At 45.4% G+C, this 25,306-nt stretch overlaps 1 protein-coding gene across 2 annotated transcripts in view; it reads right to left on the bottom strand.

Annotated features, from left to right (window-relative positions):
* The window catches only part of BCR (BCR activator of RhoGEF and GTPase), a 684,728-nt gene that overhangs the window by 498,848 nt on the left and 160,574 nt on the right, over positions 1-25,306 (bottom strand). The gene's annotated exons all lie outside the window — the stretch shown is intronic.

The following is a 25,306-nucleotide window of genomic DNA, read 5'->3' as shown; positions in this document are numbered from 1 at the left end:
CATTGGTTACATAGCACCCGCAGACCCAGATGCTCACTAGAACGCATGTTGACGGACACCTCACTGAGAAGTACCACACTTCAATCCTGTACCCCTCCCGGAGAAGCCACAGAAGGACTACTCCCAACAGAAATGGTACCCTAATAGACTAACTAAAATCCACCTGGAAATCGAGTACAAAGGCTACACTTCACAAGAATCCCCAAACAGGCGGCTCATTTATGCTGCCAGTAAATAGGCAGCATTCCTAATGTTTGCATTCATTCATAATTCTATTTTTTTTTTACAAGGGATCCCCCACCTGTATTCCCTTTACCTGTTGCTTCTCTTGATATCGGTCACTCAAGTGGATGGGGGTGGGAAAACCGGTTTCCGGAATACAGAACGAGAACGAGCAGCTGTGCTACAACACTACCTGAATAAGTGCAAGCTCACCGGCTGAACGCCTTCTGGAGGACCAAAAGAGCTAGCATACACACCTTTCAGTGCAGCAGACTGATTCTACACCAAGAAGCGTCCCTGACCCCGACTACTGGAGGGTCCAGCAGGAAGCCGGCTGCCCACGCGGAGTACAAGCAAATCAACATCCCTCCAAGCAGAGAGCCAACCAACTGAGCGTGTCCCTCAACCAGCCAGCTGGAGATCAGGAGGAGGCATAACACACTGCACGTGGGACCAAGGTAGAGCTGCACAGATGAAACAAGTAACCAGATCCAAGGGGCGGCTTTTCAAGAATGCTTGTGTTGCAAACCAACGGTCTTCGTTTATAAAGCCTTGGCCCAGTACAAGGTATCAGGGCAAAGCCACTAAGTGGAGTGCAGACTGCATTCATACACTGAGCGATCTTAAATTTAGTCCCTGAGAATTCCGTCCGTAAGCATGTGAAAACATGGAAGGACAGGCCATGGGAGGAAAGATGAAGCTACCCGTCAGGTAAAAAGCGAGAGACAGGGTAAGCAGGGAGAGACAGTGGGAGGTGAAAGGACAGCGGAGAGAGGGATCAAGTGGCGGGGGAGTAAGGCAGACATAGTCTAGGTGATACGAGGGGGGCATGGTAAAAAGAGATGGGCAGATGAGTGGGGAAGGTCGAGAGTAAGGCCTGCGGGGAGCATTGAAAGACCCCACAGGTTGCTCGAGAGGGAAGGGCTAGGCTGAGTGACGGGTGTGAACAGAGATCGAAGATGTGGCAGGGGCACAGACCAAGTGAGAAGTGAGGGCCAGTATGAAAGGGGATGGAGAAGAAGAAAGAAGATCAGGGCAGAGGTAAAGAAGAGGTCACAGACTGGGTGGGAAGAGATGGGCGAGGGAAGAAGAGGTGGGTGGGGGGATGAGAGAAAGGGGTGAGGCTGCACCCTAATCTAGGTGATAAACAATGGACAGGATGCGAGCAGAGGTGACTTGCAGGGTTAGGGAGTTTGAGACGGGCAAAGGGGACGGTTGAGAAGGGCAGGGCGCGAGGGGCAATAAGTAGGTTCACGAGGCAGTGAGGGGGCGGGGGGTAAGCAGGGCAGGATAAAGATTAAGCAGGACAGCAGTGTCTCTTGCTTATCCTTCGGATGTTCCAATTCTCACCCTCCCAGATGGGAAGAAAAACCTCTGGCAGTCCCAAAGATGCATAGCTCTCCCTAAAACTGCCAGATGTGCACAGTATGTCTGACACTCCAGACAAGCACCACCTTCCAGGTTCTTCAGATGGGCACATGCCCGTCGGATTCCACCAGCGTGCACATGTCCATTGGCTTGTTTCCATAGTGAATTCATACACAGTAATGCAACATAAAGTAACTGGGTCTTGCAAAGTGCAGCTTATGCCAGGTTTGATGGCGTGTTGGCCCAGTGTCCTGCAAGAAATGGGGCGGCAAGGGTTAGTGGGGTGAAAAGGCAGTTGCTCCCGGTTTCTGTGAACTAGTCTTCTAAATATTTGGGTTTACTCAGATGGACGTTGCGAGAACGCCCCACTCTCCGCCTCTGTTATGGCCTCAGCCCAGTACTCCGTATCACTTCTGCCCCGTGGTTGTGGATGGTGTAGGGTGGCGTGTTGCAGTATGGTGAATGTGGAGAATGCTCAGCTAGTGATTGCTGGTGAACAGTTAACATTTGGGAGTTAGGGATAGTGCTGGCTCGTACCGCGTTGCTGGGTTGTGTTGTATTAGGCTGGCTTTCAATAGGGAGCCGGAGGTGTGTAACAGTCAAGTCTTCGTGTCCAGAGGGGAATGCTAAGTGTCATGTCGTTATCAATTCTCCCCAAAATTTAGAGGTGGCTTGTTCATATCCTTGTCACAAATTGTACATTATTACTAAGATGATCTCAACAACCAAGTTTTCAGGCACTTTAGGAAGGTGGTGTTCCTCTGGGGGGTGGGGTTGTAGTCGCATTGGCCCTGAATTCCAGAAATTAAGATCATAACAGCAAACAGACCCTTCCTTTGCAATTGCAGTAGGGTGCAGTGGAGTGCAGGCCAAGCAAGGCTATGCAAGTTATTGCTGCTGCTTTCTGTTGGACTCAGTATTGGTTGGAAACGATTCCTTTTTTAATTTCATTGTATACCCAACCTATTTTAGGACTGTTGGCTTATAAAAATAAATACCAGTTATCAGGACTTCCTGACACTTAAAGGATGGTGCAAACAGGTCGTATGATCTCTAGACAAGGGCCACATTGGCAACATCTGGTCCCTGCAAAGACACTGTAATCTTGTGTCATGTCCAGCTATGGGTCCTTCATCAAACACAGAGGTAGTGCCTTATGCAGCTCATGACTTCAATAGAAACTGGGGTGGCGTTCTCTATCCAGTGTTGGGTCTTTCACCAGATACTGGGTGCCTTGTGCCATCTAGCTAGAGGCCTGCAATAAATTCTGTGCAGGCATCCCTTAGGAGGCCTTGTACCAATTACTAAAGACGGGACAGGTATTGGCCAGCACTGGACATTTGGTTGCACAGTGGGAGACTGTGCTTTTCCACAATAATAGGTCCTTCAACAGACAATGGAGAACTTGCCTTATCCTGCTTTGTGTCCAATTATCGGGCGATCTTTAATTGCACAATGGGAAGGAATATCTTGCACCGATATTGTTATGGAGGACTTTATCCCAGTATGGGTCCTTCATCACAAAATGCCCTTCTTAGTCTTCAAACATTGAATAGATGCAGTTTTCCAGATCTGGGAGCATCCCTCAACACTAAAGGAGGATGTTGTCTAGCAAATAATACTTTAAAAAACAAATGGAATACCCGTCTAATCCAACTGTGGATCCTCCACCTGAAAGAATTATTCCTGCTCTAGGTCATTCACTGAACTTTGAACAGGCATGCCCTGTCCAGTCATTAATCTTTAATACAAAATTACATAGGTATGCCTTGTTCAGCTGGAAGAACTTTGTTGGTGAATGGAAAGGAATGCCATGGTTAGGTCTGGGTCCTTCTCTGGACAAGACAATGGCATTCCTAATCCCAGCAGGTGTCCCTCCATTGACTGCAACGCGCTTTGCCCTGCATGCTCTGGGCCTTTGTCTAGAAGACAGAGTGTGCCTTGTCCAGGTTAGCTTCACTCAAAGTACACCAGGAAATGGCAAACTAGTCCAGTTTCAGATGTTTGTGGCTCTCAGTTTCTGTCGATTTCCCTGTGGGCACGTGTTGCTTTGTCAGGTGCTCTTTTACTAGAGCCACCCTAGCCATAGCTGACAACCAGCGAAAACACCAATATATTTTGGAATCCACGATTCTGTGTTTCGTTATGGTCATAAGTAGAAAGGCAGCAGCAGCGACCGAGGCATCCACAAAAATGGGGACTGGCCTGGTATTTAGAGACCTATGTTGTCATTCCTTGTGCCTTGCAGGAATGTTGCCATCACACTAAGTCGAGAGGGTGTGGGGGATACGGATAGGCTCTGCGAAGGGTACTCGTAAGGGGGACCACAGGACCAGGATTTTGGGTCTACAACTGTGTTTGATATTTCTATATTTGTATTAATCATTAGCGTTTGGGCATACTAAAACAGAGGCACATGCCCATCATCAATACTAAACAATCAGTGGCTAGCAAGCAAAATTAAACTTTGCATTGGTGCTAATAGAGGAAGCAGTCCACTGGTTTTATTCCAAGCAGGTCCCTTTCCAAGAATGAACTTGATAGACAAAGTGGTATGTATTCTCAGCAAAATAAGCTATAAAACAGACGTTATTTATACTAACATTATACAATTCTAAATAAGCGATCTAAAACAGACATTATTTATACTAGCATTATACAATTCTAAATAAGCGATCTAAAACAGACATTATTTATACTAGCATTATACAAATTTAAAAGGAGCCAGTTTACAATGTTCATTTCTAATAATTACTTCCAGTAAATACTTTAGTCACAAGAATGTTTCACTTGTCTTACTGAGCAAAGCACATTATCAAACCTAAAATAATCAGATAATTTTATTTCCTAATAGAAGGTTACAATTCTAAGATAAAGAAACAGTCTGGTACACTCCCGTTTTACTCTTTCGTAAAATCCCTATGAGAAAGGGAAAGGAGACAAAGATCACCAATTAGGGTACCTGGCTCGTTTGTATGAAATCAAAGAGCACTTTGGGAACATAAAAATGACCACAGATCTTTTTAATACAGACATATTTGTCAAATATAAAGATTGTGTGCTTGAATTACTAAGTACACAGTGAACACTTATCTTAGTGGGCATGCGAGGATGAGACTGCCTACGGCAACTATCATTCCATTGGATCAAAGCTGCATTCTGCTTCACCTTTCTGAACACGTTTCCTCTTCCTTTACAGAACTTAAGAAGAGAAGGAACCAAGGGGGGGGAAGCTGGGTCTCTGGGTAAGGATGGTTGTGTGCATGTCTAGTCCCCAGCACACAGATATTCTTAGATAATGAAATATATATCTGCATGATGCTGATGCATCCAAAATGATATACCATGGGTTTGCCCACATTTGCACTTTGGACAACTGGGAGAGCTTGCTCTGAATGTCCAGAATTCCATGTCATGCTCTCTCCCTTTTCCAGATGGGCACATCATTCCGACCATTCTCCATCCGTGTCCCCTAGTTCTGGCGTTCCCGGTGTGCTCAAAAATCACTTACCTTCCAGCAGATGTGCATAGCAGTCTGACCCACCTCCTGGCATCAGCATCAATCTGACCCCCTTTCAGATGTGCACAGCTAGAAAAGGATCAGACTTGTGTGGATCTTGATCTGACCCTTCTGCAGATGTAAATCTCAGCCTCTGAAACTCCTCCAAATGTTCCCAGTCTTTAATCACCAAGAGAGGGAGTAGGATAGAAATTATGATTTTCGGTTGGTGCTTGTAGAACCAGGAGGAACTGGCATCTGGTCCGGGTCAGGTGTCTAGGTGTGTTGTGTGTTTGAGTTGTGTGGACTGGGGCTATTGTGTCCGGATGGGCAGCGTCCAGTGATTGGGTATTTGTTTAAGGCAGTTACTTTTGTGGTGCATGGATGGGTCGTGTGTTTCAGTGGAAACTAGTCTGATCCAGAGGATCGTGTGAGGTATGCTGGAGAGGAGTAGGCAGCAAGGAGTTGATTAGTTGGCGTTTAGCGTTTCGGTCCATGTTGTGCCTTTGGGAGTGTCGCTTTGTGCTAGTCATTGGGAGTTGAACTGCCACATTTTCAGTCATTTTCTGCAGGTGAGATGGTCTTCTATTGTCCTGATTGACTTTGGCATTGTGTTCCATAGATTGGCATTTAGGCATGAGAATGCTGTTCCTCCGAATTTCCTTTTTTCGCATTGTTTCCTTTCGATTTGATGGTCATTGCTGGATCATAGGTCTCTCCCTAGATGGTAGCAGTTGATTTTGGCCTGGAGGAATTCGGATCCTTGTCCGTGTAGTGATTTGTGGGCAATGCAGAGGGCTTTGAACTTGATTCGCTTTCTTACTGGGAGCCAGGTTGGGCTTCCAAGCGCTGGTGGGATGTGGTCTCAGGAGTATCCCTGCTGCAGTTTTTAGTATTGCCAAGGTCTTTACCACATGTGGTTGCGTTCTCATGCCAGGTGGCCAGTTCAGCTGGGAGTTTGTTGTGGTGTCCTCTGGGGGCAAGATCATTATTTCCATTTTGGCCGAATTTAATTTGAGATTGTTAGTTGGCATCCATCTGTATATGTCTATGAGGCACTTGTTGAGGGTTTCGCTTGTGTCTGAGTTGTGGCTATCTTGATGATCAATTTTATATGGTCTGCGTACTTGTAGGGTCAGTCCGTGGTTCCAAATAATTTTTATCAGGGACGGCATGTAAAGGTTGAAAAGGATATGGGGAGGCTGGAGCCTTGAGGCACTCTGCAAGAGACATTTTTGGAGATTGATGTAAAGGGCGGTAGGTAGGTTCTTTCAGTTAGATTTGCGAGGAAGGATTTTAGACATTTTAGGAAGAGTTTTTTACATTGTATTCCTCAATGATTAGCGTTGTGTGTCTGATTGTGTCGATTGCTGTTGATATGTTTAGAAGTATGAGGGCAGATAGTGTGCCTGCATTTATTTTTCAGTCGTCCCATATTGATAGGAGTGCTGACTGTACCTCGCCTTGGTCTGAAGCCGACTGCAAGTGGTCAAGTAATCTGTTTGTTTCGATGTGGTTTAGTAGACTTTTGTATACGCGGTTCTCCAATATTTTTGCAGGGTATGGCAGGTTGGATATCTGTAGTTGCTCGGGTCTTCTGCACTTTCCGTTTAATTTTTAATCAGAAGTTTGATGTACGCCGATTTGAATCATTTCCGTAGCGTCCCTGTGTTCAGTGATAGGTTTGTAAGTGTGGCGCGGGGTATTGTGTGGCAAGGGTCGGTAGGGGATCCAGCGAGGTTGGTTTCCTTTATTAGTGCACAGAAAACTTCATCTATTGGTTTGAAGCAGGTGAGTTTTGGTGTGATTGGTGGGTCACTTGGTGGTTGTGTTCATTGTTGCATGGCGTTTTTCAATGGTCTGTAGAATTGTTTCTATTTTTGTTTGAAGGTAGTTGGTGATGTTGTCACATAGTGCTTGTGACGGGATGGCGCCTTTGTTGCAGGATGTGGGGTTTTTGATTTCTTTGATGATTTTGAGGAGTTATTTTGTATGTTAGTTGTTGAACCTGTATGTCTGTCTATCTATCCATATGAGGGGGCCTTGTGATTTTGTCTTGTCTGGTCCCCAGCGGCAGAGGTCTTCCTAGGCAGCTGCAGTTTGGTAGTTACTAGGTATAGCCAATCTTGCTTTGTCGTTTGTGTGCGTGTTTTGAGCTTTCTTCTGAAGCTATTGTACGATGGTTCATCTCGCAGATGTTTGGGGAGTTTGTTTCAGAGAGTGGAGGCCTGTCACAGCAAGCTGGAGCCATCTGCTCGTTTGCGATTAAATGTGGGGGTGGAGAGGCAGTGTTTGTAGGCTGCTCGTAGGGGTCTTGCTGGATCATGTCTTTTGAATCTTGTTGCAAGGCAAGGGGGGGCATCGTTGGAAAGACAGCGATGTGTGATGGCGAGAATTTTGAAAGTAATTCTGTCCTTTACCAGGAGCCAATGGGCAGATTTTCTGGCTTCTGTGATGTGGTCACGCCTCCCAATGTCTAGTGCTGCTCGTAGTGCGTTATTTTGTATAGTTTGAAGTTTGCTCAAGTTTTTGGTAGAGGTGCCACTGAGCAGCGAGTTGCAATAATCCAGTTTGAAGCAGATGAGCATGTGCGCCACCTCGAGCCGTTTTTTTTGTGGACAGAAACCATCTACTGGCATTGATAAGCTTTGTAGCATATACTGATTTTGAAGCAATGTGATCGACTTGGCGTGACATGTTAAGTGAGGAGTCCAGGTAAACACTGTGGATACAAGGATGATGTGGCCGTTGGTGGTGAATGCTTTTCACGCCAGGTGAAGCTTAGCTATGCGAGATGGGGTGGCGGGGGGCAATGATAACTAGCTCTGTCTTGTCATTGAGGCAGAGGCTGTGTGTGGCCATCCAGAATTGGATGGTCTCGTAGATGATTTTTATTTTGAGGGAGTCCTGTGTGTGATCGCCAGAGAGGGGATGTTAATCTGCGAATCATCAGATTAGTTGGTGTATGAGATGCCTATTGAGTCGAGGTGGTCGGAGAGTGGTTTGGTATATATGTTGTAAAGGGACAGGGAGACACAGGAGCCTTGTGGAACCCCACAGGAAATAGGGGTGAGGTGTGTGCAAGCTACTACGTCAAAGACCTGTATGTTTCTATCCGTAATGAAATATGCGATCCATTTTGATGCATTGTAGGAGAAGTGGGCTGATGAGGTGAGGTGGTGGCAGAGTGTTGGTGGTTGACCAGGCCGAATGCTGTGGACAGATCTAGGAGAAGGAGATGTTGTCTTGGTCATTGGCATTGTCTAATTGTTTTTTGAGATCCTGTATGGTCGACTCTGTTCCGTGCTTAGGGCGAAACGTTGTCTGGTGCCTAGGATGTGGTAAGTTTCTAGCAATTCCTAGATATGGTTTATATATCTACCCTCAAACACACCTAGATATGGTTTTTATATATCTACCCTCAAGCACAGACCAGACTGAAGTCTGTGCGGCCAATGTGCTTCTAATGAGGTCTGGCATCTGTCCTGTTAAGCTTCCCACCCTGGTGCACATGGCTAACTATCTCCATGTTCCATGGACAGAGGTCAGATTTCTGTATTGGTCAGAAAGAGACGCTGCTGGTATGCATGACTATTGTGTAGAGGATGTTCTGTTGTAAACCATGGTAATAGTGAGATTCTGGCCTCGCCAGATAGACTGTTGTGTTATGAGTGGCCTGCCCATGATCCTTCTCTGCTCCACAGTCATGTATCGGAAAGCCCACCCTTTTTAGATACAGACCATCCTGAGAGGGAGTGGCATTTCATTGATGGGTGCTGCTCTGTGACCTGCTGAAACAAGAAGTAATTTGGTTTGTGTGAATGGGCCAAAGGGCCGGCTTGATAGGGAGTATTATGGTCAGAGACATTTCTTTTATATGGGTCGCACTCACTCTTCTTGTCTCAGGGCCTCATTGTCCATATTTTTGTCAACCCCATGAGGTTCCAGCAACAAACTATAAGCAGAACTGTAATTTTGAAAATAGTTTTCCACTCCATGGCCATCAGACCTACTATCTGCAATACACACAGTTCTCAGTATGTGTTTCCTTTTTTTAATGTTACTGTTTTGTAACTGCACCTTATTGCAAACCATGTGACTTCAAAGTACTGGGAAATAGGCATGAGAACTGGTAGTGCCGTAAACAACCATAGCAAAATGGCGAGGGTCCCTACCCTGAATATAAAGCATATTAATGAGGGAACAATGTGTGAGCTCAAACCACATCCAAGTAACCATCATAGAGAAGAAAATGTAAAACAAACCACAGTATTTACAGTAAATTTGAGATCCCCGATTGTTTGCAGAAGGTGACAAAATGGACTTTACTCATGAGTCATGCCAGTAAAGGCTGAAGGGAGGAGAGATACCAATAATCAGGGGAAAAACAAAGGGGTTGGGGTGTTTTTGTCTCAGGACCAGTTTTTGTATTTCCTTTAGACAGTAGTGTAATATATGTGCAGTTTTATAACTCTTTAGGGATGTTGTGCAAGGGTTTTGGGGGAGGATGTAGTAGGGAAATGGTTCCCAAACCGTTGTTTCTTGAAATGTGATACTTTGAATGTGTTCCCTCCGGAAGATGTGTTAAGAATCTGCTGGGTAAATGTGAAGATAGTCCAGTGTGTGATATATGGTTTTTAGAACCTTATCCTGAACTTGATTGGGAGCCATTACAGTGAAACCAGGCCAGTGAAGATATGGTCTTGTGATTTCAAACCCACATCATTTGTGCTCCTCTGTTTTCAATCATTTGGGGTAGGTGTGTGGTTGGCTTACTTAATCCAGGAAAAAGGCGGTTATAGTGTTCCAGGTTGAAGACCTTGAGGCTCTTGCCTGGTCAATCGTTTGTGGGATATCAAGCTATGTTTAAGTTTTAAATAGAGAATATGGTCTGCCATCCAATTCTCAATAGTAATGAAGCGTCTGGAAATAAGTCTTGTCTGCTAGACTACTCTTGAGATAAGGGAGAGCTGGGCATCATCAGCATGTGGCTGGGGAGGTTATACGAAGATCATTCAATAAGTTGGCTAATGGTTTACTGTAAGCATGAAAAAAGCCGCAGCAAATGTCCTTGTCAGATGAATCTATTGAAATCTACTAGTTTAACTTGGTCATAGCTATCATCCAGAAAGGAGAGCCATTCCAGAGGGATTCCTGTGATAGCACATGTAATTTTGAAGTCTTTCACGGGAGGGGGTCAACTGCACCCAGACGATTATATCCAGACGAATACAGTTCGAGTGTTACTATGCAGGTGTTTTCTCATGTCTCCATGCTTCTGTGGGTTGTGGTTATTGTGCACAAGGGGGTCATTCTCGCTTAAAGAAGAAAGCTAAAGTATAATGATTGTTTACATAGTCTCGGCCAAGAAGGGAATATTTGATATGGTACAGTGGTTGCTTTGGTCATTTTGATTCCAACTAGGCTTGTTTAGTAAGGGTTTGATAGTAGCTTTTTGGAGCTCAGGCCTCTTTTAGCAAAGTACGATTTGCAAATGGTGGGGATGAGGTCCTTCAACTGAGTGGTAGAACAAAGATCTTTTGTTTCGGCAGAAACTTACTGACTTCACAGTTTCAGAGATGTCTTTCGGTGAGGTCTCGGTGATGAAAGTGAGAAGTGTGGAGATTACCCGAGCCTTCAATGGGGAGATGGAATTCATTTTGTGCCTATGTTTTGCTGGATTGTTCGGATTTTTTCTAGGAAGGCTAATGCTACTTTGTCTACTAAGAAGTGAAATGGTATAGGATGAGGATCAACTTGCAGGAGCAAGCTAAATGCCCTAAATATGCTGATGTTTATATCAGTTCTGATGATCATTCCCAATGCACATTTTTTTAGGAAGTGCCTTTTTTGCTCACCTGTGGCCTAAATTTTTTGTTTTCATTCTCAGTTTATTTATTTAGAACAAGAAAAGGGCAACACGAACAGTCAAACAAGCGTTGAGCACGATTTGGGCAGAACACCACCAACATTTGTCTTACATGTCAACATATACTAAGAATAATATGGATGAAGAAACAGGCCATTGTCATTGGTTCCTAGACATAAAATCGAAATCAATAAAATCGAAAGTCAAAATGTCGAAAAAATAATCTCGAAAAAAAAAAAGTCGAATTTTTTTTTAATACGTTTTTTATTCGAAATGGGGGGGTTCCCCCCCAACCCCCCTTTTTTCTATTTTTTTTTATTTTACCCCTTTTTTTTACTTACCAAACCCAAAAAAATATATATAAATAATAAAAAAACAAATTCGACTTTTTTTTTTTTCGACATTATTGATTCGACTTTTTTGTCATTCGACTTTATTTTTTCGATATTATGACTGGACACCATTGTCATTCACTAAAAGAGATCCAATCGCTAGTGCACTGGGATTTCCTCCATTAGTGTTTGCCATTTCTCCCTTCAATGTGTTTAACTCCTCGTCTAACCATTTATCAGCCATTTGAGGGAGGGCGGGGCGAACGTTGGAGGTACAAGGAGTTTCAGGGATTTGGAGACTTCACTTTTGAGGATCTCCAGAAGAATGTCTTGATTAGAGGAGGCAGAATCCTTTGTTTATCTTCCAGGTACCACTATATACGGGTTTGTAAAGTATAGCCGTTCCCATATGCCAAGTATCCTGGCACTGAGGGAAAACCAAGGAAAGCGATTGTCACACTAGAATTATCATTTATTTATTTATTAATTGCGATGAAGAATACAGTAATGCGAATTTATGTTAACAGCGATTGAAGGACCATTTTGGGATGGACCTTTAAAATCAAAATGTGTTGATGGAACGAATCAACGAACACAAGAACATGTCCTACACCCTCCTCATCACTACTTCACACACACTGACACTGCCATGGTCTCCATGAAAACACACCATTCGACAAACGCTGCCTACATCCAAACACAAGCAATAGACGGTATGCCTGCAAAAACGCAAACACCCACAACCACTCAAGCAGTGTAACACTGGAGAATGGAACCACACACAACCTCAAGATATGTTCACACAGAGTGCCATAACACCTTTGTTTACAAATCATTTATTTCCAAATCCAGTGCCAAAACAGTTGGTGCTCCAGTCGGCTTCCTCAGACCACTCTGCCTCCCAGTAACACAATGCTTCAGGGTGCAGGGAGATGAGCATGGCTTGGCGCAGCATGCTCCTGGGCCTAGCACTTGTTTGGCAGCAGTGGCAAGCTTGCCTCAGCACACACAGAGGAGGCATGGCACAGACAGACCTCGGATCAGGCCACAGGACACTCTGCATCTGGAGTTGGGGATATTTTTAAAATCCGTTCTCCACCCATGTGGTTAACCAAGCTTTTAAAAAGAGAAAGATCATGCTAGAGTGCAAAAAGAGCCAGAAAATCGACCCGAGACATCAACCAGACAAGACAGAGTCCTAACACGAAAAATACGGCTTAAACCAGGTAGTGTTAATAAAGAAACCGAGCACTAATATTCTTTGCTGATCACAGAACAGGGGGAATTTCATGCAGACCACTGCCTTTCCCATACAGCAACAACAGACTTTAAAATGGATCGGAATGCTGCAGTTTATGTTTAAGGTTTCATTTTATAGCACAGTTACAAATATTACAAGGCAAGGATGGTAGGGCAGCCTGAGGTTTTACAATGCCATATCATCCGAGAGTTTCAGCATTCCCAATAGTGCTTGTAAAGCCTAGAAAGGGGGATCACCCTTCCGTTCCCTGAAAGGAGAATGTTGTGCATATCTCCAATCGCGACCAATTATGTGCAGCTTCATGTAGGATATCATCCAATGAAATGACTGATTGGCCACCGTGCAGTATACATAACCTCCACGCAAATGAACCTCTTACAGCATTAATACCCTTCTCGAAACATAAAAAAGACACACTAATCCAAGCATGGCTCCATGACATTTTCACCAGGAGGGGACACAATATACCAATTTATCAGACAAGGTATCTGCTCTGAAATAGCATAACGGTAGTACTGCAGCAATATAGGAATGTAATAACATTACATGTAACCTTCACCCCCAAGCTCAAACCCATGCCAATCCCTCTGACTCAACACTGATTGAAAAAAACATGGCACCCCGAACAAAATCCCAGCCTGCCTGCTGGTGGGTCTCACCTCTCCAGAACATCAAGCCTTACCCTCGCTCTCTTCTAACTTCAGAGCAAAGGTACATGCATGTATACATGTCCACAAAGAGGGGATAAGGGACATTTTACATGCCTCCTGGAGCTTTCTCCATCCACATTTACATGCCTGAATCCTCGTGAAAAATGGACGCAGCCTCATCATCTTTGAGGCCCTCCGTACCAAGAAACATATACATTAGGAATGTTCATTTGAGCCAAGTCACATATTCCACACCGCCAGCTAGTAGCCATCGCTCGAAGTTCACCTCTAGTTCTGGGCCACAACAACAAGGTGTTGTAGGTATGCAAATTAACCCAAATGCAAACCTTTCTCTCCAAGAGTGAAACTGAGAAGAGACCATCGGTGGCGAGAGAAAGAGCACATCCCAGAATGGGGAAAGACCTAGCATAACCCTGAGTGGCGAGTGTGACCAAGGAAAGCCCCAACTAGGGAAGGACAATAGATATCCCAGCATGGGAAAGAAACAGGAGAGCCCCAGAGTGGGGAAAGGCCACGACCAAACCTGAGTGATGGCCAAGACAAAGAAAAGCCAGGGAGGAGGCTGGGGGAATGGGTTAACAATAAATACTCCAGAGTGGGGAAGGAATAGGAGAAAAGCCCCAGAGCGGGAAGCACCTGAGAAGACCCCCAAAGTAAGCAGAAAGACTGACCGAACCTGAAAAGGGTGGGTGGGGGAAAGAAAAGAGACTCCCAGAGTGGGAGGAGATAGAGCGAGACATCAACTGGAATTCCTGGTGGTGTTCCCAGTACCCAGGAGATATCCTGTATGATCCGGAATTATGAGCAAAAAGCCTTCACCTAGTAGGGACAGGAGTGGGGGTCAGAAGCCATTACCAGTCCTTCTATTATTATTTTTGTAATGTAGAGGCTTTCTTTGAGGAACAGGGACAGCGTTAGGTTAGAATATAATTCTGGATGCAGAATTATTATTAGTTTGAAGCATTCTGGCGAGCACCTTTATTCAATCTTTCTTTGTTCTTTCTACACAAAGTGAAGGAAAGACTGTTTGAAGCTGACAAAATAAAAGACTTGCACCATGTCTCATTGTCCTGATTCTGGCCTACTACACAACCCAAATATAATAAAAGTCTGCATACAACTTATCACAACAGAGGACATGTAATGATTTGTCATGCCATGATAGGTCATGTGCCATCATACTGCGTCATGGGATTTACTATGAGCAAAAGAGCTCCCGTTTGATCGACTTCCTCATTCACCAGCATTTTCAATTCCTTGTCCATTTACCTGGCCTCCACCTTTTTGTTGGCTTCCCTTTGTCCTTTTTGTATCCTTATTCATCACAATCTATTTGCGGGTACCTTATTTTGAGGATAGCCTCGCCCCCTTTCGCTTTAGTCTTTCCTCCATTCCTTCTCACTGCCTATTCCTTAATCTGAGCAGCAGTGTTTCCACTTAAAAATCATTGTTATATTAGAGTCTGGGTTTGTTTCAAGCCCCTCCGCACCAGAATTGAGGTACTGTTGCCAATCTGGCCCTTTCTTTGATTGCTTCACTTATAATGGAGAATTTAAAAAAAAATATTTTGGATAACTGCAATAGATGTCATCCCTGCCCCCCCCCCATTCCTTCTTTCATCTAAATTTAGCTTGTCATAGCATGCTATTTATTTTATTTATTTATTGTGCATTTATTAGGCACTTATACAGTAAGTCAATTCTGTTTTAAATCACGCACAGCGCTACAGGGAGGGAACATGGGATTGAAAAACAATGACTGCAGTGGAAGGTAAAGACAAACCTACTATGCCTTGTGAGTAGTCAGAAAATGCAAGTACAGTGAGAAGATGGGAAGTGGTGGGTGAGGGTAAGTGCTGGAATGTCCATGCTCGTGGGTGAGCCACAGATGAAGTGCATATTAAGTGCTATGCGGCCTGGTGACACATTGGATAGTAAGTGCTGGCCTACAGGATTGAGGCTGGTGGGTGCAGAGGCAAGTGCCGAGAGGTAGACAGAGGCTGGGGCGATTGGGTATGGGAGGCCAGGTCCCCGAGGGATACATAAGGGCTCTGGCCACTAATCACAGCGACTGAGATTAGCAAAGGAGGTACAAAGGGAAGGAGGAGGTTAAGAGGAAAGTCTTGAGGAGTTTCTGGAATTTGAGGAAGTCCTGCTTAAGACGGAGAGGGAGGGGGAGGTTGTTCCATAAGAGGGAGCCAGCTAAAGAAAGTGATCGCCTACCGGCCTACAATTTAGCAAAACGATTCATACGCTGAGAGTTTATGCCAGAGGACCACAGAGGTCTAGAGTGAGAGTAGTTAGTAAGAGAAAGTTGCAGATAGCGTGGTCCCAGGGCCCGGACAGCCTTGTGGATGATGCAGAGGGATTTGAATTTAATCTGTGCCACGCCAGTGAAGAGTTTTTTGGGCAGGAGAGATGCCGTCCCTGGGCTTAAGGCCAAGGATAAGTATTGCTGCCCTATTCTGGATTCTCTCGAGGGGTCATAAAGCGGAAGTAGGTCGATTCAGGAGAAGGCTGTAGTTAAGCCTATATAGAACCAGGGCTCGGGTAACATTGAGCTTCTGGGGGAAAGTTAGAAAAGGAAATATTCCTTTGATAAGGAAGAGTTGAAAGTGGGACTTCTTGGCAATGTCCCGAGTGTGAGGGAGGAAGGAGAGAGATGAGTCGAAGAGGAGTCCAAGGTTTCTGGATTCAGAAGAAGGAGCAGGGGGAGAGCCCATATAGGATGGCCAGATTAAGGGGGAAAAAAGAGGGAGCAGGGGTCCAAATGGGAATGTTCTCAGTCTTTCTGGCATTGAGGCAAAGAATGTTGGAAGTACACCATGACTGGATGGCAGATGGGGATGATGGAAGATGCAAGAGAGTCATCAGGGAGTTTGAAAAAGAGTCGAGTGTCATCTGCATAGCACTGGAAGTTGGCGTAGAAGGGGGAAATGAGGAGTGGTAGATGAGCACGGTAAGTGTTAAAGAACCAGGAGGAGAGGTTTGAGCCCTGGTGGAAACCACAGGTGGTGAAGGAAGTAGGTGAGGAGAAGCTGCCCAAAATGACTTGGGGCGAACGGTCAGTTAGGAAGGAGGTAAGCTACATTTTAAGCTATAAAAATGTTGAGGGGGCCTAACCCCAGAGGTTGCTTTGAATATTATAAAATAGTTAGATTACCCTTGGTTAATTTTAGAATATTTCTAGTTTACCTTTGATTTTTAAATTGGAACACATTAATTTAGATTACCAGAGATTGGAATAGATTATGTTAGATTACTTTTAGGCAATCTTGGATTATTTTAGAATATTAGACTACTCGATTTACCTTCAGATTATTTTGGAATATATATATGAATAATTTGAAATTAACTTAGATTATCTCCAGCAATTCTTGATTGTCCGACATTATCTCCGATCGCCCTGTATTACTTATAAATAACTTTGTTTTACCTTAGATCCCTTGTTGACTATAGTCAAACATTGTTCCTTTGCCTTGGAATGCATTAGGTTACTTTTAGATTACCTTAGATGACTTTGCTGCTTTAATTTTTGTTGTCTTATATTAATGTTAAGTGGCTTTACTTTACAATAACCATTACTAGAGATTACTTTTAATTTGCTTTGGACTGCAATTGATTACTTTTTGATTACTGTACATTCACATCCTACATTACATCAGGTTACATGTAGTGTACTTTCAGTTATACCTCTACTCACTACCTCGTTTCACCTTGGTATAAAGTCGCATTAGTATGCTCCCTCTCTGTCCTGCTCTTTTCCTGCTTCCTCTTTCTTACACCATTCACTCAGCTCTTCTCCTAAACCTGGCATTTTCAGTAAACTCCCAGTTGACAATTCTAATTAGCATGACATTCCCAGTAATCTTGACACGCCAAAAATCTGGACGTGCCTAGTAAACTCAGTGCTTTACATTACCAGTAAACTCCCAGTTTCACGTTTCCAGTAGGTTACACATTCCAAGTAATGTGATGAATCCTGCAGCATCATCACTAATCCCCAGCCTAAATTCCCTTCCCACGGGGCCAGAGGAAGGCAGCCGCAACCTGATCATGACCCTGGAGGAAGTATTCTGAGGGTGGATCACATGGGAGGAGATGGTTGTAAGGGGAAGAAGCGATATACTTCTCTTTATTGTGAAGAATATCCATTAATTCCAGGGTTTCAAATGGCTTGCTGCCATTATTCAAAACCATCCGATTATAAAACCATGAGAAATACTCTGTTTAAACAAAAAAACATTCAGTCTTTGGTTATGGTGAAACTATAACATGAAACATCTGGTGTTTATGGCAACTGTTCAACCCCGTGATGTAAAATCCATTGAAACTTCCTTGAACTCACAGTCACAGAAAGCCTAAAATACTGTGACGGGGAAAAGGAGCAAGGAGTTCATGTGGAGGAAATGTGACCTTGCAGTCTAGTAGGTACAAATCTAATCAGATGCGCTGGACTTTCAAATTCCCCAATCACCTGCAGCTAAAGGAACGTGGAAGGAGAGAGAAGGCAGGTTGCAGAGTGCGCAGAGCGGGCAGCATGGCCGGTGGCAGATGACATCCCATGAAGGACTGTGGGAAGAGAAACTCGCCTGAAGTCAGCAAGCGTTCTGGACCATCTCCGGGCGAGAGAAAGCATGTGGTGCGCAGCAGAGCCATGTACGGAGACAAGATCCTACAAAGCAGCGCTTGTCTTGGCGGCAAAGGCTGGAAGAGCCGATGTGAAGACTTAGCAGGACTCAGCCAAAAAAAGGAAACCGGGCCCTGGCGAGTACTTCTCAGCCGAAGAGCTGGTGAGTCAGCCATATAGCGAAGGGGGCCCTGGGGCGTGCAGATATGCTGAAAAGCATATTTAAAGTCCTTTTGAACACCAACCTAATCGAACTGAATGGAAAAGGTGAATGTGGTGCAATTCTCCTGACACGAGTCGTCAGTTAGGAGAAACCTGGGACCAGCATTGCCTAAGCCAAGAGACATTGCCAAAAGAACAACAGGAGCAAATATGGTACAATTCTCCCAGTTTAAGAGGCACCAACATTCATACAATTCCTCATATGAGATGTCAGATGGGGGAAATCTGGGACAAGCATTGCCAAGAGTGAAGATAGATTGAAAGAGGTTGAAAGCCTAAGCTTAAACAAGCCCTCGGATATTGGATGTCAGTTTGGGGGAAATTGGTACATGTTACAGTTGAAGTCAAAAAAGTTGTGCTAGTGAAGAACAGTTGTGTGATACTTAAGAAAGTGAATGTGCAGAGAAGCCTGATAAGGATAAAACTAAAACCTTTTTGGACAACGATACCTGGCAGGAGAGTACACCAGGGTATCTAAGTGAGCCAAAAGGGGGCTATTCCTGGCAAGAGAGTAAACCAGGATATCAAGAGTTTTCAGCTGATGAGTTTCCTGGCAGGAGAGTGTACTGTGAAAGGGATGAGATGCATGAGACAGTGAGAGGCCAAGGTGGGAAGCCAAGTAGGTCCGTGGTGTAAGGGTGTGTGTGAGGAAATGGGGAGCTGGTGTGTGGCATGGTGAGCGTTGCAGCCGGAGTCACAACACACGGGCTAATAAACCCTGGAGGTGAGGTGTGTTGGGACCCCGGACCGCTTTGAACTACAACTCCCATGGTGTTTGGTACATGGAGCACCTGGTAGCATGCACAACGGGGCCTTGATAAGATCCTCCCTGGCCCGTGCCGCTTGCTGGTGATTTTGGTGGATGGGGCAGGGTCCAGAGGAGACTGGAGCAGCATTTGTGAGGAGGCTGGAGGCGAAGGACGCAAGGGTGTGGCAGTAACAAGGCAGGAGTCATGGAGAGCCGTCTCCCTTCTCACTTCCGTTCACTCGCTCCGCCTGTTGGAGCTCATGAGCGGGATAAAGGCAGCACCAACGACAACACCCACTGTACTTCACCTTGGGTGGTTTCGCAAGGACCCTCAAAGCAGCAGTTAAGTGAACCACTAGTATTTTGGGGGCATTGTTAGGAATGGATAAGAGAGCAAATGCACAACTTCAGGAAATTAAATGTGAACGCACACGCATGGAATGAAAAAACACATTAATGGAAGTAATGCCGACTGCTTAATTGTGCACAAGGGAACGATAAACGCTTAATTGCGCACGTGTTTTTGTTGCTGTGCTTACGCTTTCTGTTTCTTCATGTACGTTGGAGTCCATTGTCATTAAAAGACGCTGAAGGTGCACGAAGCACGCTTCAGTCATGTCATCCTGCATGTTAGGCCAGGTTCGCAGGCAAGTTTTGTGTCTTCAATGTCAAGGCTGTCAAATGCTATGTTATATGTGGCTGCTTAATGTGCTACTGTTCGTCGCTTATACTGTGCAAGGAATAGGTTGGAAAACTACTGCAGGGTTTCACGCTCTATGTGTGTTCACAGGATTCATTGCTCCTAAATAAGAAGGGGCACATTAGGGAAAAAGATTTAGTATGTCAAGTGTGTAAATGCGCAAAGGGCCTCAACAGGTCACGGTCCAGCAAGGTGTTTATGTTGTACATCCCTTCCCTCAAAACCCCACAACCTATCCAAAAGGCAAGTTGCCCTAACCCTCTATCCGGTTTTCCTAGTAACCCCTTCTCTATCCACAACTTCTCCCTAACCCTCTTATCCCCCATTGGCTGCCTCGAGGTTACCTGTTATCTCAGAATCAGGAACCTGTGCCAAACATTGTGGAAGGGTCGACTACCATTCGGCTTCCGTGTTAAGGAAGGAGTTGTGAGATACTCCTAGGGCTCGACAGTGGGCCCAGGCAACCCCAGGTTATAAGCATAGATCGAGTTTGTGTAGATGGGGGTTGGCACAAAGAAAGGGGCTGGTGATTCAGGAAGGGAGGGTAATTCCAAGGTAAGCGGCATCAAATTTCGGAGAGAAAGGTCTGCTCAACAAGTCGACAATTTGCATACCTGGACTACATCGGCCTTCGAAAAGGGCACAGAGCAATGGAAGTTCTGCAACATGTTCATTGAAGAATGGCCACAAAGGACCAGCTGAACAGTGCAGGACTGCAACCAAAAAGAAAATGAGCCCTTAGCACCAAACAGTGGGCCCCACAAAGGCGGACATCGATCTATGTCACCTAGCAAACAATTGTTTGAGTACCAAGCGGGGGTGGGGTGCATTCACTGGAAAATTTGAGAAAATCGGTGCATTTTAAAAACGCACTTACCAGTTTGTTTGTTCAAAAACTACCAGTTGTACAGTGCACTAAGTTACCAAACCGACACACACTGTCCCTACTGGCATTCCCCTCTGGGCCAACCCAAACATGCAAATCAACATCTAACTGAAGCTGGGAATATCGCTTGGTAAAAAGGACAATACAAGTATTCCAGAAGAACTGTGACACATTTATCAGAGCACTCCTTGTAGCACATTAGAAGAAACGCAACCCTGAAGAAAAATGTGACATGTTAAAACACAAGAAAGGCTCTAATGGATTGCACATTTCACAGCGCTTCAAAACACGCTGAAAATACTCGCTGTGCTGTTGCCTGCTATAGCTTTGTAAGAACGCGCTGTCCTCGCCTTTTCACAGTTGCAGATTCGCAGAGAGCGGCCGTGTTCCCTCTGGCTTGACCTCACGGCACTGGAAAGTGCAGGACTGCGGAGAAGTGCGCACCTGCGGTAGCAGGGTGACCAAAGCGTGAGAAGGGGCCGTGCGTCGCGTCAACGGGGCTGTAAAAAAGTCGCACGATGACACCCCAGGATTTTTAAACCGGCCAAAAAAACCGATGGCCCAAAGGTTAAAGTGCTAGAGAATGAATGGATGCTCTCTGGACCCGCCCCCAACTCCGGCTGTGCTTCGAAAGCTTCTCCATAGGCCCAATCATGACGCCACGCCCATTCGGCAAAGTTCTAACAACACAAGTTGCTACCATGTGCCTGAAATGCAATCTATTGACCTTTGCATGAACACTATTTTGTAACTTGCCTGAATGTGTTGTACTCAATTCCCCAAGCTGTGCCTCCAGGCGGCTCGACTCGCGCATTCATTTAGCAGCATTGTAAAATCCTTCTGAGGACTCCTTCCCAAAACGTTGCCTTTCCTTCTTAGTGACATGTACTTTGCTATCTGCATAGATCCACAAAGGTCCCAAAGAAATATCCTAGGAAGTAACCTTAAACACCAACTATCGCCTTTTTGGCAAGACCAAGAGGCAAAATGAGGTCAATGATTAAAGTAACATGTAAGCCAAGGTTCCCAAAAAATGTCCATTGTACCTTGGCCCAATACACCAGTGCTTCCCTACACTGCTTGGGTCTGTGCCCGCATGGTTAACATTATCCATTGTACATTTTGCAACAACAAAACAGCTTCTTTGCCTATACTTTTGGTATATTAGCCTTTCATAACGCAAAAGACTCACATTTTTATCATTAGGGTATTTATTGAGTATGAACCTAGCAACGGAACACTTTACAATCATGGGGGAAGAACACAGTGAAGAAAGCAGAGAAACAGTTAGCAGTGATCTACTAACCGAGGAAAGGGGGGTTGGCACTTTGTCAGCAAAGGATCCACAAGCAACCAGGCCAAGAAACACTGCAGACCAGATCTCCCTACCCGAGACTGGGTGCTGAGGGTGTGTCTACCTAGGTGTTAGAGAGGAGCCATTCCTTGAAGAGGAGGGTCTCGAGCTCTTTCCTGAACTGTAAAAGAGAATGCATGGCTTTTGATTCTTTCCTCCCCACAACGGTGGAGTTCAAGCCTGCACATGTCCCTACCTCTGGTGGATTTTCCCCCCCGGAGATAACGGATTTCTCAGGGAGGAGAGCTTGGAGCCTTCAGTGCGACAGCCTTGTTCATGATGCAGCAGGATTTTAAGACAATATGGGCTTGCAGCGGGAGCCAGTGTAGTTCGATGAGGATCATAGGTATCAGACCACTTTTCATACACCAAACAAGGAGACCTTGTTCAGGAGCTGAATCTGCCTCTACAAAAGTCCAGAATGGAAGAGTGGAAGATAGGCACAGGACAGGAGGTGTGACTGGAACCTGGGGTGGCAGAGGCAGAGAAGGACGAATGGCTGCTACTCATAAATTCGATATTTGAAAGCAAGAAGACGAAGTTGCTTAGCCATCGTAACGTTCTTTCAACTGGATGTTCCTCCCACGTATTCCTTATCTTTGATATTTCCCAATATCCAGCTTGCTGCTTTGGAATTTTCTTTTCAGTAGAGGGTGCTGTGCATCGATGCCTGGTTGAGTCGATGTACCGCTGAGGCCTCCGTCTTGACGTCGACGCCACTACACGTATAAGTAGCACGAGCAGCGCCCGTTGCTCAGTTACGTTTTGAAGAGTGAAGCACTGTCTTGAGTTAGACGTTACTACCCCTGAGAGAGCGCAGACTGCAACCGCAAGAGAAGTTTTACTACGGGGTAGGTTGGGAGGGGCAATAAGGAATACGTGGGAGGAGCATCCAGTCGAAAGAATGTTACCATGGGTAAATACCTTGTTCTTTGAATGGATTGTGTCCTCCCACGTATTCCTCATCTTTGATGCACTCCCAAAGCAGTTTAAGTAATTTGGAGGAGGCAGTAAAATTTGAAGTGATCATGTATGCACAGAGTGCAGTACTGCTTTTTCAAAAGGAGAATCTTGGCTCATGGAGGAGTCTAGACTATAGTATTTAGTAAAGGTGTGTACAGACGACCATGTGGCAGCTGCACATTTATCTTTTATCGGAACTCCCCTTTGCAACGCAGACGAAGTTGCAACACCCCGTGGTCGAATGAGCCCTTAGATGTTCTGGAGGGTTTTTATCAGCCAGTCTGTAACATTCCGATATGGTTAAAATAATCCATCTGGATGGCTTGTTTGGTGATGGCTATATCCAATTTGTGACCTGAATAGCAAGTCTTTCTTCCTCTTTCCCCAGGTGTGGTGGAGAATAAAAAGATTGTAAAGTTATTTTCTGAGTAATATGAATCTCACAAACCACCTTGGGGAGAAAAGTAGGCGTTACCTTTAGTACTACCCTGTCTTTATGAAAAACAGTGCAAGGAGGCTTGCAGGATAAAGCCTGTAGCACACTCACCATTCGGGCTGATGTTATTGCCACTAAGAAAACAGTTTAAGGTAAGAAGTCTTAATGGACATGAATGTAGAGGCTCGAAAGGAGCACCCATCAGAAACTTTAAAACCAAGATGACATCCCACAGTGGGATTTGAAAGGGGGCTGGAGGGAAAACATTAGTTAATCCCTTTAGGAATTGTAATAACAGATGAATCTTAAAATAGGAGACTTCCTCTGGAGTGCACTTGAAAATAGAAAGCGCTGCCAGATATCCATTGATGGTACCAATCTGGAGCCCCAGATTAGCCAGATGTAGCAAAAAGGATAACACCGTAGGTGTATTACATGAAAAAGGGTCGGCATTCTTATCTCTACGCCAGCTGCAGAACTTATTCCAGCAGCAGCGGTATAAAGATTTGGTTGCTGGCCTTCTGGCCAAAAGCAAAACCTCCATTACGTCATCCGGGAGGTCCCAATCCTTATATCTCAGCCTCTCAGAAACCACACGTGAAGGCTGATAGTCCTGTTATCCAGAGGGAGAACCCGACCCTCCTCTTGCAAGAGAAGGTCCTCTCTTTGTGGAAGAGGAATCGGAGGCCAGATGGACATGTCTAGAAGGTCCGGATACCATGTCCTCCTGGCCCAATCCGGGGCAATTAGGATCATGGATTTCCTGAACCTGCTCAACCTCCTTATTATGTGAGGAATGATGGAGACTGGAGGAAATGCGACCAGGAGTGGAAATTCACAGTCTACCACAAATGCGTCTCCTAGAGCACCTCCTGGTGTAAATTCCCTTGAGCAGTACAGCTCGCACTTCTGGTTGGCACTGGTCGCAAACATATCCACTTGAGGGGTTCCCCAAAGGGTGAATATCTCTTGAAGGACTTCCTGAGCTAGTTCCCACTAGTGGGAGACTGTGCTCTGCCTGCTCAGAGCGTCTGCCTTCGTGCTCTTCTCTCCAGCAAGGTGAACTACCGACAGAGATATTCCTTCTTGTATTGCCCAGTACCAGAGCTGCATTGCATCTCAGCACAGTGGTAGTGACCCTACACCTCCACTCTTGTTGAGGTAGTACATGGCCACTGTGTTGTCCGTCATTATCAGGACATTGTTTCCACGTACAGGCGGCAGGAAGGCCTTCAGCGCTAGTCTGATTGCCCTCAGCACTAAAAGGTTGATATGTAGTTTGGACTCTGATGGAGACCAACGACTGCTGATGGTCAAATCGTTGGTATGGGCTCCCCACCCTGTGAGTGAGGCGTCCGTCACTACTGATCTCTCTGGTCATGGTTGCCAAAAAGGTTCTCCTTTCAGAATGTTCTCTCGACAGGCCCACCAGAGAAGATCCAGTGAGACTGTTTGGGATTTCTAGGAGATCCGACCTTTCTGAGAACTGTGACCACTGGGTCCCGATAGCCCACGGGAGAAATCTCATTCTCAGGCGGGCCTCTGGCACCAGAAACATGCAGGATGCCATGAGACCGAGCAACCTCAGAAAATCAAAGGCCGGTAGATGTTGGGCATTCTGGAATTTGGTCACCATCTGCAGAATGTCTTGAGCCCTCACCTCTGGTGGTGAGGCTTTTCCCAGGGATGCATCCAGGACTGCTCCGATAAATTGGAGTCTTTGTCATGGTACCATGTGGGACTTGTTGAAGTTGATGGAGAAGCCCAGCCTGTGGAGGGAGTGGCAAGTATAGCGGAGATGCTCCAGGGCTTGTTCTGGGGAACTGGCCCTGATCAGCCAATCGTCTAGGTTGGGGTAGACGTGAACGCCCCCCCCACCCTCTCCTGAAACTCACTTCCACAGCCGCCATTAGCTTGGTGAAAACCCTTGCACGGAGGTTAGCCCAAATGGCAGTGCCCGAAACAGATAGTGAGAGTTGCCAACAGCAAACCTCAGGTACTGCTTGTGCTTGTGATGGATCGGCACATGAAAGTAAGTATGCTGGAGGTCCAATTATACCATCAAATCCTGAAGTTGGAGGGCCTGAAGGATCTGAGAAAAGGATACAATCTTGAACTTGTCCTTCCCGAGTAACTTGTTCAAGTC

The sequence above is a fragment of the Ambystoma mexicanum genome, chromosome 10 (genome assembly GCF_040938575.1).
Source record: "Ambystoma mexicanum isolate Mex_15411 chromosome 10, UKY_AmexF1_1, whole genome shotgun sequence".
Lineage (NCBI taxonomy): Eukaryota > Metazoa > Chordata > Amphibia > Caudata > Ambystomatidae > Ambystoma > Ambystoma mexicanum.
Note: the sequence above shows the minus strand (reverse complement) of the source record. Positions and strands in the feature narration are given on the sequence as shown.